Consider the following 19,417-nt stretch of genomic DNA (forward strand, 5'->3'; position numbering starts at 1 on the left):
TTGATGCAAATATCAGTACAGTTTATGAACCAGTTATAATAACTGAAGTGATTGTGATGATCTTCCATTTGTTAAAATCCATGTAGAAAAGAAGAAATAGTAACACTGTTTGCTAAGTGGACATCATTTTTTTAAGATTTTATTTATTTATTTGACAGACACAGATCACAAGTAGGCAGAGAGGCAGGCAGAGAGAGAGGAGGAAGCAGGCTCCCTGCTGAGCAGAGAGTTTGATGTGGGGCTTGATCCCAGGACTCTGAGACCATGACCTGAACGAAAAGCAGAGGCCCAACTCACTGAGCCACCCAGGGGCCCCTGTGGAAATAATTTTTTTTAATAATGATAGTATTTATTATATTTTAGAGAATTTAAAATCCACGCTAATATGATTATCAGGGAAAGGTACAGCCCATTGATTGATCTAACCCCGTTGAAATATTAAATAGCAAAAGGTCTTAATATTTTTTTCCTAAAGATTTTATTTATTTATTTATTTGACAGGCATTGATCACAAGTGGGCAAAGAGGCAGGCAGAGAGAGAGAGGTAGAAGTAGGCTCCCTGCTGAGCAGAGAGCCTGATGCTGGACTCGATTCCAGGACCCTGGGATCACGACCTGGGCCGAAGGCAAAGGCCCAACCCACTGAGCCACCCAGTTGCCCCAGTCTTAATATTTTTAAAGATTATTTTATATTAATGAGTATATTACTTACTTAATATGCTCTAGACAATGAACTACTTTTTGGCCTCTGTATTATTATGTGTCTTATAGATTATAAAAGTTGCCATGGATAACTAAATTAAGAAATTAAAATAATTCAGGTTGCCAGGGTGGCTCAGTCTAAGTGTCTGCCTTTGGCTCAGGTCATGATCTCAGGCTCCTCGGACAGAACTCCATGTAGAGTTCCCTGCTCAGTGGGAAACCTGCTTTCCCTCTCCTTCTGCTCCTGCCCCTGCTTGTGCTCTCTGCTGTGTGCTCTCTCCCTCTCTCTCTCTCTGCATACCAAATAAATTAAAATATTTGAAAGATATTCAAAATGAGAAAGTTTAAAAGGGTAAGTTACCTGATTAGAGAAGACAAAATAAACACCATAATTTAATTTTAGGTGCTTAAGTGTTTTCCAATATGAGTCCAATTTTATAAAATTTACACTTTAGATTGGAGAGTACAGGTATAGTTTCCATGACTCTCTCTAGTAGCCAAAGAGAGTGTTACTTTTTTCTGAATATATTTCTTCATTTTGATTTAATTTGCTCTGGAGGATCGAAAACTAAAATTATAGCCATTCCTAAAATTCTGTGTATTAATGATTTCCTTCTTAAATGCCTCATTCAATATGATAAAGTGTATCTTTTAGGTTATTCCAATAAAAGCGTGTTATGTTTCCTTCTATGTATACCTCTATTTTGTATTCTTAATTGAAGTTCTGACATAAAAATCCAGCCTCCTGCTATTTTATCTCTGTTTCTAGAAAGTAGATTATTTTGAGGTTTCCATTATACAACCTTTATACAGAGTTGTAAAGGTTGAATAGCAGTTATATCAGTGAAAAGGAAGATAATCTATGTAGAGTGATGAATGTGTAAAAGGACCTGGGTGCAGGTATTATATAACAAGCTTCCTGTACATCAGATTACCACCTGGTAGACTGACTGGCATATTACACTTCAGGTTTGATAAGCACACCTAGCACATAGATCTTTGTTGTTATTTTTTTTTTTTAAGATTTTATTTATTTGAGGGTCAGAGAGAGAAAGAGAGAGAGAGCATAGCAGAGGGAGCAGCAGGCAGAAGTAGAGGAAAAAGCCCCAACCAGGATCCAACCCCAGGACCCTCGGATCATGACCCAAGTAGAAGGCAGACATTTAACCAACTGAGCCTACCTGGCACCCCGATCTTTGTTTTTAATACTACTCTCCGATAAAATGAATCAAGACTTCTTAGAGAAACACTTGGCTCTAGGACTGAGACAGAAAATAATTATGATGAGCTTGGAAACTCTTGTGCCAGGAAATAAGGAAGTGCATCCCCCTCCCCTATTCCACAAAAGAGTACAAATTGATGTCTATACATCAAAGGAGCTCAGGAGCTGAAGAGCCATATGAAGGAGCTCAAAATGGCTAAAGCTAAAACTATTTAGCAAAAAATGCAGCACAGAATTGTAATTCAAAGCATAAAAGATATGACTTTGAGTCCATACTACAATACATAAATACTTAAAAAATTAATAAATTCAAGAAAAGATACAAATGTTTTATGCAGATGATTCCCATACGAATTACATAATAAAGCATAAATTCCCACTTCTTAAGTGAGGACTGGATTCTGTAATTTCTTCCTAAAGACTGCAGTGTGGAAAGGGGAATAAAGAATAATCTTATGGTGTAGAAATCCAAATATCCAGGCAGAAGACAGAGGTAAATACCAGCATTCATAAATCATGTTGACTGTAATAGATCTCAATCATATGTCCTCTATTCAAGGACCCTGTTTCAAGAACTCTCTCTCGTATATTATCAAATGTTCATTCTCTACTAACTATGCCATTTAAATAACTATTAGTTCTCTTCTAACTAAAAACAAGCACACAAACACCAAAAAGTTAATCTTAATGACCTGCTTGTTACTAACATATATTTTTGCTCCTTATGAAGCAAATCTCCTGAGGATGTATTTATACATACTGTTCACAATCCTTCTCCTTTCATTTTTTCTAAAACAATACATTCTGGCTTTTGCTTCACCATAATACCAAAACCATTTTTTTTTAACCAAAACTGTTCTTAAGATTACCAAATAACTCCAAAATGTTGCCTCTGATAGACAACATTCTTTCCTCATCTTAGTTGTTCAATTCTTAATTTGACATATTTGGTGACTCCTTCTTCCTTTCTACACTCTCATCACTTAAATTGTATTATGTTACATTAACCTGGCTTATCATGTTACCTTAACATGTATTCCTTTTCAATCTACACTACTGTTTCTTCTTCTTCCAGGTCTCTTCATCCCGGGAAGTGTAAGATATCAACTCTAGATTCCCTATAGACAGTCTCTCACTTGGTAATCTGATGCTTTTATAGCTCTAAATATCATCTACATTTTGTTAACTCTAACTTTTTATCCATAAGAAGAGCTCTCATCTAAGAACCAAGCACTTAGTCAACTTCTCATGTGGTTGTCCAACACTATGCTACTCAAAATCTGGTCTAAGCATGAGTAGTATGAACATTGCTTGGGAATATGTTGAAAATGCATTTTATAAAGTCCTACTCTATTAAATTGACATTTACTATTTTACTACTATCACAAAGTGACTTAAGCACATAAAATCTGAGAAGTATTCTATTACTGTATAGTGAAATTTAGTCAATCAAAACTGAAGTCTAAATCTTACACCTATGGTAACTCTATGTCTTGTCCTCTCATTTTAGTTGAAGGAAATTCCTTGATTACAATTTCTGAGGCCAAATAAGAACAAATCATTCATATTTCCTGTTTGGTTTGTTTGTTTGTTAGTTCATTTTTTTATTTGTTTGTTTGTTTTTTCCTGACACCTCTTATTCAAGTCATTAGAAATTCTCTTGGCTCCTCCATAAAAATATACTCAAAATTTGTTTTCTCTCACCACCTTAACAACCTCCACTCTGTTCAGAGCTCTTAAGATCTCTCTCTGGAATTATCAACCTCATCAAAGAACCGCCCTTTTGCTGATCTACAATATTCTCAAATAAGAATGCAATTCCTTTTAAGATATAAATGAGATCACCGTACCCCTCTGTCCAGAATGCTCGAGAGCCAGTCCATTTTACTCAGAGTAAAAAATCTGTACTCCTATAATGGCTTTCCATTCTGAATATACCTAAACCTGAACTCTGACCTAAACTTTTCTACATTTATTTGAAGCAATTTTGCAACCACACCAGCCTCCCTGCCATTTGTTATCTACTCCAGCTATTTCCATTCCTTAGGTTGTTGGTGTTGGATCTTCTCACTGCCTGGAATCCTGCATCCCATACAACCAACTGGCAAGCTCCCTCACCTCCCTCAGTGTCTTGTTTAAATGTTTTTTGCTCAGTGGGGCCTACTCTGGCACTCCTACATATTTTATACATTCCTGAAATTAGAATGGTTAATGCCCATTCGTCTCCTTTTCCTGGACACCAGCTTCATTAAGACAAAAATGTCTACTGTTTTTATGAGTCTACTTAGAGTGTATATTAACAGTGACAGGGACAGAGAAAACTCTCAACCTTTGTTGAGATAAATAAATAGATAAATAAATAAAGTAGATAAATAAATAAAAGGTTAAAAAAATGTAGATGTTACATATTGATTTGGATAGAGAAGTTAAAAATTTGAGCACATTTTTGTTAGGTGTAAATAAGAAGGAAAATGAACGATACAGCCAACTAAGTCAAGATGTTTAGTATATGCTTAGCATCGTATGTATTTGTTCTTTGTCACATACACTTATAATCCATTATTTAATCAATAGCACAAAGATTTTGCTTTGCAAAAGTTACCTCTCTTGCATTTTCACAAATGTTTATCTCATTCCAGTTCAAAGGCTTGTCTGTAAGCATAGCCCGTATCAATGGCCGCCTAGGCCACTGATTCAAAAATGGGCAAGTAACCAATCAGAGTCAATACATGTAATAAGCCTGGGTTGGGATTTTAAAGACAGTGATGCATATTGTCTTCCCCCAAGTCATGGTGGTTAAGGACAGGAGATCCATAGCTCTAATAATCATTTACCATCACATGGGAAACTGGCTTGTGGAAAAGATGGAAGCAGAGGTACTGACATTTCCTATCAAGACAAGCTTTTTTTTAAGGTGCATAATATAGATATTTCCATTTTTTGCTTGAAACTATTTGGTTTAACATTTTTGCTACTTAAAACAAAGATTCTTAATTTTGATATGGCTATGATAAGAAATAAAACTGTACTGGGAAGCTAGAGAGAACATGTAATCCAGGGTCTTTTTGTTTGTGAAATTAGTCTGGTTTCTTTCCTTAGGGTAGGATACAGTTGGCATAAGTGAACATGAGGAAATAGAGAAAGGGTGAACATGCAGTAGATTGATGAGATTCTTAATGTAGATGAATATACAAGGGAGTAAACAGAAAGAATGGAAAAGAAGGAGCTGATAATAAAGATATCACTTTGGTCTGAATCATTCATATCCTTTTTGGCCCTATTTTTATGATGAATATTTCATGCTCATTGAACAGAATCCATGCCTACCTATTGAGTTGTGTTCAGTGCCAAGCACATTTTCTATGCTCAATAAATGTTAAACCATAATATCACTGAAGAAAGACATGAAATAAGGAAGAACACTCTAGGAGGAAAACTAAGCATTTGTAGTACTATAAATTAACTCTTTCTTTTGAAAAATTCCTCTATTATTTTCCACTTTTCTTATTAGGTAAATACCATCTTCATTCATCAAATATACATTCAATGTCAGGAAGCTACCCTCCTAAGAGGCAGGGTGATACAAATAGGTCTCTAAAATCAATCTAGGAAATTAAACATATGAAATGCCTTTCACAGTTCCATGGACTAGTGAATAATACATTCATAAGTGTAGACAGATGTGGAATTACATAGTCGTTTAGAGTAGAAACAATAACACTTTTGCCTGGAGTGCTTAAAAATGGGCTTTTGGAACAAGCAAGATTTAAGCTAGCTAGAGCTTGAAGGGTAGGGTAGAATTTAGAGAGGGAATAATATGGAGGAAAGAATCCATTTTACATAAAAGGGTAATGGTGTGATAAAAGAATAGTAGTGGAAAATGCAATGAAAATTTTATGTATCAAGTAGCATGGCTTGACTGAAGTAAATTCTCTATGTAGCAGAAAAGTGGAAGGTAACCCTGGAAGGCTGGCATTTTCTAGGGCCTTGAATTTAATGTTGCAGTATTAACATTTTCTTTGACCCTAAGGATCCATTAAAAATTTTGAGAGGAAAAGCTATAAGGGAAATGTGGTTTTGGAAATTTAAAAAAATGATACTAGTTCAGCAATAAAAAGGAATTAAATCTTGTCATTTGCAATGACATGGATGAAGCTAGAGAGTATCACGCTAAGCAAAATAAGTCAGAGAAGGAAAATAACCTATGATTTCACTCACAAGTAGAATTTAAGAATCAAAACAACCAAGCCAAGGAAAAGAAAAGAGATAGACAAACCAAGAAACAGACTCTTAACTATGGAGAACAAACTTATGGTGACCAGAGGGGAAGAAGGTGATGGGGGGATGGGTGAAATAGGTAATGGTGATTAAGGAGTGGACTTGTGATGAGCCCTGGGTATTCTATAGAAGTGTTGAATCGCTATATTGTACACCTGAAATATTACACTGTCTGCTAACTATGCTGGAATTAAAATAAAATAAAAAATGTCCACAAAATGAAATTTGTTAGGTTCAGGATAAATGGGAGAGTGTTAGGTTAGATGCAATGAAACTTCAGCTCTGATCCGAGTCTGGACATGAGGAAATAGGATTAAAATAAAGTGCTAACTTGGTGAGAATTAAAAAGAACTGCAGATCTCACATTAGCAAACAAATGTGGAGGATAAGGGATTGGGCAGTTGGTTATTTCTTAGATATAGTGTGAGAGGTTAGAACAGGACCTGGAGATGGCCCTCATATAATGGTGGTCTTCTTCAGAAATTATTTTAGCACACGTACTCAAAAAATTAGCTTTTCAATTTCTACACTTTTAACCCATTAAAAATGAATATTGACTAACGATTACATACCTTATTTAAAGGATAGATTTTTAAAAAGATTTTATTTAATTATTTGAGAGAGATAAAGAGAGGGCACAAATAGGCAGAGTGGCAGGCAGAGTGAGAAGGAGAAGCAGGCTCTCCACTGAGCAGGGAGCCTGATGCAGGGCTCAATCCCAGGACCCCAGGATTCTGAGCTGAAGGCAGCCGCTTAACTCACTGGGCCACCCAGGCACCGTAGGGGACAGATCCTTTAAAGAAATGTTTGGACTAAGGTTAAAGGGATAGAAAAAGAAAGAAAGGAAAAGTCAGAAACTATCAATACTTTTCACATATCTATGATTTTGGAACTTAGAAGATCAGTTTCATATTCAGGTAGGTTTACTTTCGTGCAGCTATAAAACAGGGACACATAGTAGTGGAAACGTACTAAATCAGCTCTGCAGTTGCCAGCATGGTCGTGAAATACAGTAAAGTTTTAAATGCCATTTTGTATATTAAAAAATAACCTGACAACTCTGTACCTTAAAGGGAGAAAAAAGGAATTTATATCATATCATTTCAGGAAAAAATAATCAATTTTTAATGAATAACCTCTGAGGAGAATGGGGCCAAGTCATAGGTTTAATATAAAACATTTGGTTTCGATAAAAATGATTACAACCTGGGAATAAATATAGCATTTGATTTTATTATCATAGAGAAAAATAAAGGAAAATTCCTCAGTTAGTTGGGACTGAATAATATTAAAGATTTATAGGTAACTGTTATAGACAGGGCCTGGAGCAATATTTCACTACTAAGTAAAAATTAAATTATACTAGAGGCAATAGAATGTTTAACAAATTGAACAAAACAATAACATGTTCTTTGGTCCCTGTGATCACCAACTACTAAACATTAAACATTTCAAGAAACCACTTCTCCATGAGCATTTTCTTTTAAATTTTACTTAGAACAACTGTATTCTGAAGGGAAATCTGGTGCAGGTTCTATGGTATAAGAAAGTAATTTCATCAGTGATACAAATACATTAAACAGAGAAAATACTACATACAATACAAGTAGTTCTTCCTTCGAAATGTTTACCATTCAAGCTAATAAGATGTACATTTTTTTTACTTATACTTGCATTTATTTTTATATTTGTTCCTAATATAATCATGATTCAAATGAATATAATGAAGAGGTTTGTGAGCTGCAAACAACATTTTTTTTCCCTGTTGGTTTTAAAAACAGTAATACTGGGATTTTAAAAAAATGTTGGTCAAAAGTGACAGAGGTGTAGGGTCAGTCTTTAATTTCCCAACTTCCCTTGGCCAAGCTTTCTTTCATTACTTTAGAACAGGTAAATCTAATATTTTTCATTGGGTTAAGATTAGTTTCAGAAAAATTTCTATATGTAATAAGACAGTATTTTAACATATAAAATGATGCAATAATTATGCTTATCACCATACTGAAATTAACAAATTTTAAAAATAAAAGAGAATCCTTCATAATTATAAATGCAAAAAATCTCCTAAAGAATAAATCCATGAAGACTACACCTTAAATTACTAATACTCCCTTAGGAAACATACGTACTTCTTTTAATAACTGGATTCAAAACAGAGTGATTTTGATTTAAAATAATTTGTTATTAAAATCTTATTTTATATGTAAATATAGTAAATACAGGATTTTTATAGTTTATTTCATATTAAAGTATTGTGCTTAGTATTAGAGTTTATTTTAATTAATTTATTCATTTTGAGACATGTGTATCAGAAATCTTTTTTAATGAGCATAAGAAAACACAAAATATTTAACTTAAAAATTAAGAAATTGTATTCATCTTTCAATGTAATATTTCTACTTACAATTCCCTCACTAGAATCAGAATTTAGTTTTATTTTAAGTAATTTATTTTTTAAATTTTTAAATTTTAATTTTATTAATTCATATTTATTTATTTATTTTGAGAGAGTGAGTAAGCACATGAGCAGGGGGTGGGGGGTTGAGAACAAACAGAGGGAGAAGGAAGAAGGAAAGGTAGAATCTCTAGCAGACTCCCTGTTAAGCTTGGAGCCTAAAGAGGGCTTGATCGCATGGCCTTGAGATCATGACCTGAGCCAAAATCAAGAATTCAGTGTCTAATTGACTGAGCCACCTGGTATCCCACAAGTAATTTTTTTAAAAAATATTTTTATTTATTTATTAGAGAGAGAGATCATAAGCAGGGGGGAGGGGTAGAGGGAGAAGCAGACTACCTGCTGAGCAAGGAGACTGATGTGGGACTTGATCCCAGGACCTAGATCATGACCCAAGTCAAAGACAGGTGCTTAACTGACTGAACCACCCAGGTGCCCAGTAATTTTTTTTAAGCCTATGAAGTATACTTGATAATTTATTCTTACTATAAGTAGTATAAAGACATTGCTCACTTGCTAGCATGAGACACTGTTGCGTTTGTGATAACTGGATAACAAAAGTATTGTCTTTAGATGTATGTTTTTATCTTCCATGTTCTCCTCTAGATGTATTCTCCCTCTTTAATCCTGTTCTGTACAGTGAGAAGCTTTGACTTGTGGATTGAAACTCTACTTCTCTCTGCCTTTTGTTCAAGTTCAGTTGAGCCATTAAGAGTCAGCCGCCAGGATTTGGGGAGTGAGAGAATGTATTTGACACAGTAAATCAATACAAAGATAAATGTCAGTCCTGGCATTAGGTTCTTCTCTTGTTTTATTTTGTTTTGTATTTTTTTTTTCTCAAGGTTTATTATTGCCTGTGCTGCTTTCATTATAACAAAGCTTTCAGTTCCACATCAGTTTCACTGGAGCACATCCCCTTCCAAGTGAGATGATGCTGATTTTGATTCAGGGTATACTCTTTCATCCTTAGCGATGGAGAAAATTCGCATAGTCAAGATGGATATTTTCTCAGCATGAGATACCACTTTGCATATTTCTGTTCCATTTTTACACAAGAAGGTTCTGCAGAGTTGTTTTAATTTTTATAAACAGAGGAAAGGCTGAGGAACCTTATTATAATTCAGCCTTGGAACTGTTATATGTTACTTTTAAACAACTCATCTCCACAATCTCCTGTCATTTTTAGCAACCTATGCCTTGTACTATAAAATGTGACATAAATGTAGAGACCATAATCTCATAGTTCTGAAGATGATTAAATGTCATAAGATATGTGAGCCATTTGGAACTGTTTCAGACATAATATATGCTATATAAACTACTTGCTAAATTTATTCATAGATCATCCTCAAAAATATTCAAACAATGTATATTTTGCAAACTATATCTCTAAATTTTGTAACTCTTATATATGGTAATTAAAAACACATATACTATAATTAATGAGTCAAAGAAAAAGTCATAATAGGAACAAAAAACCTGCTGGGAACTAATGGTTAAAGGAATCACTGCATATTTAAAAAAAAGTTGAGATACAGTAACTGTGTTAAATAAAGGGAAACTTGTAATATTAAATTCTCATATTAGGCAAATTATAAAAGAGAAAATAAAACTTGAATGTCAATCTTAAATGCTTGCAAAATGAATCATTATATATATGCATAGATACTTGTCAACTATAGATTCACTCAAGATATATTTATCAGGCTGTTACTAAAAAATAGGTAATTTTATACTAATATATGATGTACAACACTGCAAGGAAAATTTGTTCTCGCTGGTAAAATAGTGTTATTCTCTTTTTTGCACAAATTCTGGAGTCCTTGCTAGGGTGATCAAATTTTTACTTTACTAGTCACATTTTCACATTCTCATTTTTTTTTTTTTTTATATTGTCAGTAAAAGCTTTTCTTCTCTGCTTTAGGTTATTATGTAGCTGCACTTTATGCTCTGTTTAAAATGGCATGACTAATAAAACCAGCAATTTATTGACAAAACAAATGACTACTGTATATACTGTAAGCAGAGTTAATAAAATGCTTTATTGATAGAATTTATTTATCCCAACTGAATAAGGTATGAAGGTAAAAATCTTTCCTTAAAGCCTGCCAATATTACAAAATTTACATTACTTGGGAGAAATCAGACACATTCAAATCACCTTCTAAACTGTCACCATGGCTTTTATGTCCTGGAAATAATTGAAATAAAATTATTATAAGGGAATAAAGAAGTCAGTTATAAGGGAAAGTGTATGTGGGTAGAGGAATTTAAACAAAGCTTTGTTTGACTTTGTATTTCTTATGAATTTTTATCCATTCATTCCCAAATTATCTAATGAGCCTGGATAAATGGCACTGACATTGTCAACCAGAGGTTTATAAAGAGATTCCAGAAAAGAGACACATACCGAAGGCACTACAGTTGGTTGTAATACAGTAACGAGGCATATATATATATGTCATGATAAAGCTGATAGGTTAACACATTTTAGTTCTGCCTCTAGAAATCATTGGCTGCATTTAAGAGACTTATTCAAAGTTGAAAATATTTTAACAAATAAACCAGGAGAGTATTTTATTTCTATATGAGTCAGGCTTTTGAATTTTATTTTGGTGGTAATTTCAAAGATTATACTCCTGAACAATTATATTTATGTTTTATAATAAGAGGGTGAAGCCATAAAGGATTACTTTTATTATTATTTTTTTTTCTCCCAGAGTACCTCAAATGCGAAAGGAGTATAATTACATAAGTCTTCCTTTTCTACAATGCGTCTGGGATCATAGCCATGAAGTCTGCTGTTACTGTTGTTTTAGAATGGAATATGCTTTCTCTTAAATGTCCTTGTAACTTTTATGTCATATACAAGATAGTTTTGTTTGGGAAGAAAATAATAAAATTTGATTTTGCTTACTTCTAGCCATATTCTTTGAGTAATATTTTATGTTATATTATTTCCACAGTCTTTGAGTAAGTATCTGAGTACAGAATGACCCAATATGTTTGTCCTTCAACTCAGTATTTTAACACTGTGGAAATATGTAGACATAACATGTAAATTAGACTGATTTATCCTTCCTGTCCAATCTGGTCTATTTGTTGGTTTTCTCTGTGGATATATCAGTGTTTTCTGATTCTCATTCTTATGTCTGTTCGGACTAATCTTTTTTTTTTTTTTTAAAAGATTTTTGTTTATTTATTTGACAGACAGAGATCTATAAGTAGGCAGAGAGGTAGGGAGAGAGAGAGGAGGAAGCAGGCTCCCCACAGAGCAGAGAGCCGGATGCTAGGCTCAATCCCAGAACCCTGGGATCATGACCTGAGCCGAAGGCAGAGGCTTTAACCCACTGAGCCACCCAGACGCCCCTGTTCAGACTAATCTTTACTGCAATTTTGGACCAATATTTCGTTTCACCTTTCCATCTATGTTTCTTTTCCACTTTCGTATCTAGCTGATACTGAATTGAGTATCTCTTTTTCTTTTAATACTAACTTTAGAATTTACAGTAACCTCTGTGATATTTTAACTTATTAGACTTATCCTATTTGGGATATTCTAAATATTATTCATCTCAGATAGTGTGTCAAATCTATTGCTATTATTTATCCCCAAATTCAATTCTCTTTTTGTACATCTTTTGTCAAAATCACTGGAAGAAATATTTAATATCTAGAGCTTGCTAACTAAGTATTTGGTTCTACTGCATACCACTAAGAGCTTTTTCTCCAGGATGGCATTAGAATAATAATAAATAGTCTTTGCCTCAATTATACTCGTAGGTCTATATATGCTAAATTTACTAATGCCTCAGTGCACTTTCTCCACCTTGTTAAAAATAATATTATGAAAAGTTTAGTTATCTCTTTTTCCTAAAGTGATCACCTGAGAGTAAATTTACCAAGAAAGAAAATTTTACATTGTTGAATGCCTTATTCTTAGCAAAGCCATTTTAACCTCTGGGAATCAATCTCCTGTTTAAGAGCTGCCTCCTAATTTGACACAAGTGAAAGATTATTTTCTCTTTAAACGTAGCAAGCTTTGTATTGCATTACAACCTAACAAAGTCTAACTTTTAAAACATTTTGAACAATTCTATTTCAAATTTGCAAAAGTGTAGTGACAATCTCAAATTTTGACATGTTGTTGAAACTAGCTAGTTAAAATGAAATTGACAACCACTTCCAAGTCATTTATTATAACTGTTCTGATCCAACAGTAGGCATAGAGTCGTGCTGGATGTCAACACCTTTCATTTTATTTTCAGAACAATAAACACAATTTTGATAAAAGTCACAAATATAGCAGTCTAAAAAGAAATCTAAGAGAACATAAGTTTTTGAGGCACTGATTAGTTTCAAACATAAATTAAGTTTCCTGTTCATTTTGTTCTTTCCTTCTCCTCTCCCAAGCCAGAAATTTACATATTAGAAGCTATCCCAAGGGGCTTTCTGAACTCCTAGGGTTCTGTAGATACTTGTGGTGGCAGCTTTACCATTCATTGACATTTAATGTTATACCATTTAATTTTGAAAGAGGATTTATTTTAGAGAAGAAAAGACAGGGAATTATTTTTCCAAGAATATTCACCTTAATTAGCTTATTTGAGATTAAATCTTCTCTAGACTATATATCAATATTCTGTATACACAGCTGTTGCTTCTTACTTTCTCCCCTCCACTCTTCTTTTTTTTTTTCCTGTTATTTCCCATCTTTTTCAATATGTAGGTTGGGTGAACTATTCTTTCTTCTAAGTGAGGTGGTCTGATGGGATACAGAGGTTGAAGAAAAATATTTTATTCTTCCAACAAGAAGTTATGAAAGTTAGTGAAACTTTGATTAGACATTTACTAATTTTGTCTTTCCTAGTCATGACAAACAACAACCTAAAATAGTTCTTTTTGTATTGTAACCTATATCCCCTCTTGAATATAATGTCTTGGGTGGAGTAGCGGTAGTCATTATGAACATTTCCTCACTCTGACCCTCAAAGGCACATGTATCACATCAGTTTTAACAGGTATATTTGCATACATTTGTACATGTATCTTCCTGCTCTGACTTGCATTATTATGTTTTAAATCTGGAAAGAGTTAAGGGTAACATATAAACAGAATATTTCAAACAGAAACTCAACAAAAAATTAGATAGTCAAGGAAAAATAAATAATAGGTGTAATAAACATATGAATATTATATCACTTATAAGAAACAGAATAGGGATATTGTAGCTTATGATTACATAGGAGAAACATTTTGAGATGATGATGAGCTCAAGTTAATTTCACAATTGTAGAAACCTAAAAGAGTAGAAATGGAGATCTTTGCTGTTGAGAAAAAGAAATTGTTATATTCTGGTGTTGATTAAAGCAGCTAATAGTTGATTTATGCAATGTTTAAAATTTCTTTTGTGGTAGCTTTGCACTGTGCCAGTTTAGAAAATCACATTTCCTAGAATTCTCTTCTTTGGATAGTCTCAGGGTATCATGTGGAATAAGACATTTTGTGGAAGAATTTCAGGCACAAAAGAAGTAGCAGCTGCCTTATGTTTGCACTAGAAGGTGTGTACAAGGCATGCAGGGCTGTTGCAGCTCACACATGATGTTGTTATCTACCTGCTGGATCATGTGGTTGTTGTGAGAAGCAGTAGGGCCCAGAGCGGCTCCGTCTCCTGAATCCCGTTTCAATTTCTTGAATCCTGAGCCAGCATAATGATGAAGGGCTCCATTTTATTGATGAAGGAACAGGAGGCTAGCTGAGGACAAAGCAGAAGCTGGCACTCTACACCCCTCCCCTCTTTGTAATAGGTGTGACATTCTTAGACAAAACACATAGTTAACTCCTAGAGATCACTGTGAGGGCCTATTTAGCCAGAGTGATTCCATCTTGGATTAAACAATCATTTTGTTGTTTATGCAGTAAAACTTAAACTGTCCCTCCCCCCTTCCCCCCAGGGGACTTACTTTAAAACAAGTCCCAGAAACCAGTCCTAGGTAACAAAGCCCAAATACAAGGGTGGGTCAGGCCCGGTGGAGGTATCCAATCAGTAGGGGCACATACTGTCTCCCTACCTACCAAGGAGCATGGGCCCCGCCTTTTGGGCGCTAATTCTGACCAAGGTGTTAGGCTAGTTCAAATGTCTACTATAGGGTAAATTGTAATTTAATTGGTCACTTATGTTTGACCTAGCATGACTGTGTAGCTTCCTCTGTGTGTTACAATGTCATTGGCCACCTGTGTGTGGCCAGGCTCAACCACATGGCCTTTGCCCTTAAAGGCTAGTCCGTAGGGCAGAGAGGGGTCGCCTTCTCTATAAGAGGCGCAGCCCTGAATGTTCAGTTTGATTCTCAATGCTTGGCACAAAATAAAGCTTTGCTTGACCTTCGCTTTGTGTGAGTCTTGCTCCTTTAATCACGGACCCATTATTGGGGGAGCTTTCAATCAGAATCTGTAAAACTAAGTCTCCCTCAGTTTACAAATGTCCTAGTGATTTATAAGGAAGGTTTCTTATCAGTAGCCTAACTTTCAGACACCCATAACTCAGTCCCTGAAGCCCTAACATCACGCTCCCCTCCATAAAATTGAGGGAGGTTAAGGGAAGAGTAAGTAAAGTTAAATTTCTTCTAAACCTAAAGCTCATTGTGATAACAGGTGTGTGACATTCCTCCAGGAAGCTCCTAACTCTTAGTGGCAATGCCTTACTAAAAGGAAAAACAACCTTAACTTGTCAGTGGCAAGGCCTTAGGTATCCTGTAGGCCCTCTTTAGCATATGAAAGTTCTTTTGAAACCTCCTTTTGTTCCTTACCTTCCCCAACCCCATAGTATATAATCAGTCACCCCTAAAGACATCTCAAGAATTCTTTCCTGCTTGTGGGCTCCAGACTTCATTCCACTGAACCTCACTTAAATTCTAAAAGTTCATCATTATGCTGAAGAATACTTCCACTGGAAGGAGGAGGCTTGACAGCACTAAGATTCAGATTTCATCCCTTCTTGTGGGTTCCATTCTCATGGGTTGCTTTCCACATGTATGCGGAATATGTTCATGTTTCTTATAAATTATGTGTCCTGCCCTGAAACAATGACCTCACAAAAATCCTTTATTTAGCCCTATAAGTGTGCTGGGAAGAATCCATATCATAGGATATATGTGTACACACACACACACTCCCAGATACACAGACACGCGCACACACACACACACACACTCACACACACACACACAGATTTCAGTTGACCGTGTGTCTCCAGGGTTACAGTCCCTGAGATTCAAAATAAACACCTGCGCTTGCTTTATAGCCTCCTTGTCTCCTTGTCTCCTTGGTCCACACTTGCCACTTTAAAATTCCATCTTGGAAATTTTAGTTTTCTAGCTGTACTTTTTTCCCTGATTTTCTAATTTCTTAACACTTGGCGATTCAATTCACAGTATTTTATTCTGTTGACCTCTGTCACTCCCAGTTACAAAGCTTCGCCCATTACTTACAGCACTGCCTCAGTGATGGTGTGTCATTGTTTCATCTGACAGAGGTCGCACTAGTTTTTTCAGGTTAATGAAGTGTCCTATTGATGTGGTTTTGGAATATAGGTGATGTTGGGAAGAGGTCTGGAGCCAATGACCAAGAAAGAATTCTTAAGACATCTCAGGTGCAAAAGGGCGTGTGTGTGTGTGTGTGTGTGTGTGTGTTTAATTAATTATTTTTATTAACATGTAATGTTTTATTTGCCCCAGGGGTACAGGTCTGTGAACCATCAGGCTTACACACCAAAAAGGCGGTTTTATTAAAGCTCCAGGACAGGAACCCATGGGCAGAAAGAACAGCTGCCCTGGGATCCTGAGGGGTGGCTGAATATATACAAGGGATTGGGGGAGGCAAGGAAAAAGCGAGGTTTCAAAAGAACTTTCATATGCTAAAGAGGACCTAGAGATACTGGAGGTCTTGCCTTATTAAGGTTGTTTTCCCCTCTAGCAAGGCATTAACATTAAGATAGTTGGGAGATTCCTGGAAAAATTTCACACATGTCCCACCCAGGAATGGAGGGTGAGGGAGGTGCAGGGTGTTAGCTTATGCTTTGCATTCAGCTAGCCTTCCATTTGCTCATCACTATCAAGTATTCATTACATCTGGTAGCTAAGAATCTATATAGTGTGTGCTATTCTTACGTAGTCTCATTTTAGAATTGTTTCTATATAACAATGACTTCTTTGTTGTTGTTGATTTCCCTATTTACTGCCACAGTAATTACAGTGCTTTCAACCTTATCAGTCTGGTTTCACCTTTAAAATGTTTGTGTGTGTGTATGTTTGATGACACCTATATTCTTGCTCATACGCTATTTCTGAAATTTCATCACCTTGACTTTTTAATCTCTTTTTCTATGACCTCTTGTTAATGAATCTATTCATGTATGTGTTAAAGCTTCAAACAAGGGTAAAAACTACATTAAAAAATTGCAAATGTGGTTTACCACTGGCTATTGTTTAAACCAATAATGTAATTGGTTGTAGATAATGCAGGAAGCCACAGCACAGTGTTTACAGCAAAACAGCCTGATGGCTTGCTCCACTTAATTCAAATGCTTAAACACAAGTTTTATTACTCCATCCTCTGCATGTTTCCCCCTGCAAACAACAAGTAATTAACATTACTTTAGATTCAATTTTTTCAGATACCAAAGCAATAATATATGCATTCAATTTTAGTCCAGATATCAGGCAGAACTTCAGAAAACCTTTTGCATCCAATCAAAGGAACTCTACCAGGTTGTTTCATCTTTCCAATCACTTGTCAAAGTGAGTTCCATACAAGTAGAGAGAAACTTTCTTAACAAACAAACGAGAAAATCAAAAGAGGCACTTGATGTGGCTATTTTAAAAAGGAGCCATTTCAATATTGTATCTATGCCTCTGAGTGGGTGAAATTTTGGTGAGAAAAATTGGTAATAGTATTATGACTACTATAAATATTGTTTCCAGCTAGCTTGTATTGAGTTATTAACATGAGATAAGCAGAATGCTCTATATTACATGTGTTAACTCTTTTAATACAGGTAAAACCTAAGTGAACTCTAACAGTACAACAAATTAAATGCAGTAAAATGCTATTTGAATGAATCAGTAAAAGGGTTTCCACAGACCAGGCATAAAGACCCTAGGTTTTCTAAGTATGTTTACCAAATTTTGTAATTTATTTTCAAACTTCTTGGATGTTGGGGGGTTTGTTTTCATCATTCTTTTTTTGGTCATTTTTATTTATTTTTTAGACAGTTGATAATTTATTTAAAAGTTTGATTTAAGCATCCGCAAATGTGACTTGAACCTCCACTTCTGGCTCAATACTGATAGAAGTGATTTGTTTAACAATCTCAGAAGGACCTTGAAAAATTAATGAGTCACTTGTGAATCCTCTTCTGAAAATGAGCTCAAGTCTTTGAAACTTCACAACTGGGAGTTTTTCTTATGGTGATTATCAGAATCTTGGTAGGCATCTGAACTGGTTCTTCCACTTTGAGATTCTTTTCCTTTATGCCTCTGAGCAAATCAGCACATATCTTTTACAAAGATTTTATTCTGTGGCTAGTTAGAGTAATTCTAATTTGGTGAATCATCACCTTTGGTTCCATGGTTGTCTTCCCAGTGTCTTTAAAAGCCATTTGCAGTGGGTGACTGCCTTCTCCACCTGTTCCTTAGGGAGAGCAAATAGTGGGGAATGAGGAGCAGTAGTGGGGTGTCCAGACCTCTGCTGTGGCTACCCTTGAGTTCTAATCAGAGAGCTTTGGGTCATTTTTGAAACGTCCCCCAATAATGGGCTCGTGATTAAAGGAGTGAGACTCATACAAAAGCGAAGGTCAAGCAAAGCTTTATTTCACGCCAAGCATTGAGAATCAAACTGACGGTTCAGAACTGTGCCTCTTACAGAGAGGGTGACCTTTCTCTGTTTCACAGACTAGTTTTTAAGGGCAAAGTCCATGTGGTTTGGCCTGGCCATGCACAGGTGGCCAATGAAATCGAAACACACAAAGAAAGCTGCACAGTCATGTTAGGTCACACATAAGATCAATCGAATTACAGTTTACCCTATAGTAGACATTTGAACTAGCCTATCACTTTGGTCAGAATTGGCACCCAAAAAGCACCCAATGGGAGGGGCCCATACTCCTTGGTAGCTAGGGAGACAGTATGTGCCCCCCCAATGATTGAGGACCCAATCTAGGGACCTAGCCTGACCCACCCTTGTATTTAGGCTTTGTTACATGGGACTGGTTTCCTGGACTTGTTTTTAGTAAGTCCCCTGGGGGAAGGGGGGCAGGGACTGTTTAAGTTTAACTGTATAAACAGCAAAGTCATTGTTTAACCAGATGGGAGTGCTCTGGCTAAATAGGTCCTTACAATTTTTACATGAACATTTTTCTTTTCTAGAAAATGAATACCTTCTTAGTACAGACTCCTAGTTTTTATAGGAGAGAGAAAAAAGTTTGTTTGGTTGTTTTTGTTTGTTTGTTTTTGTTTTTTAATTAAATAATGTGGGGCACCTAAGTCATTCAGTCAATTAGTGTTGGCCTTCAGTTTTGGCTCAGGTCATGATCTTGGGGTCCTGGGATCAAGCTCTCCATTGGTCTCTGTGCTCAGTGTGGAGTCTGTTGGAAATTATCTTTCTTTCCCTCTGTTCCTCCCCCTTCTCTCTTGCTCTCTCTCTAAAATCTTTTTTTAATTAACTAACTAGTTAATTAATCAATTGTATCATGTGCCTTTACTTTCA

At 35.4% G+C, this 19,417-nt stretch overlaps 1 pseudogene; it reads right to left on the reverse strand.

The window, feature by feature from the left end:
• Nucleotides 1–17,950: 17,950 nt before the first annotated feature.
• LOC101683654 lies at nucleotides 17,951–18,311 on the reverse strand (annotated as a pseudogene).
• Between the last annotated feature and the right edge of the window lie 1,106 nt (nucleotides 18,312–19,417).

This window comes from Mustela putorius, unplaced genomic scaffold, assembly GCF_011764305.1.
Source record: "Mustela putorius furo isolate JIRA1106 unplaced genomic scaffold, ASM1176430v1.1 tig00000508_pilon_pilon_pilon, whole genome shotgun sequence".
Classification (NCBI taxonomy): Eukaryota; Metazoa; Chordata; class Mammalia; order Carnivora; family Mustelidae; genus Mustela; species Mustela putorius.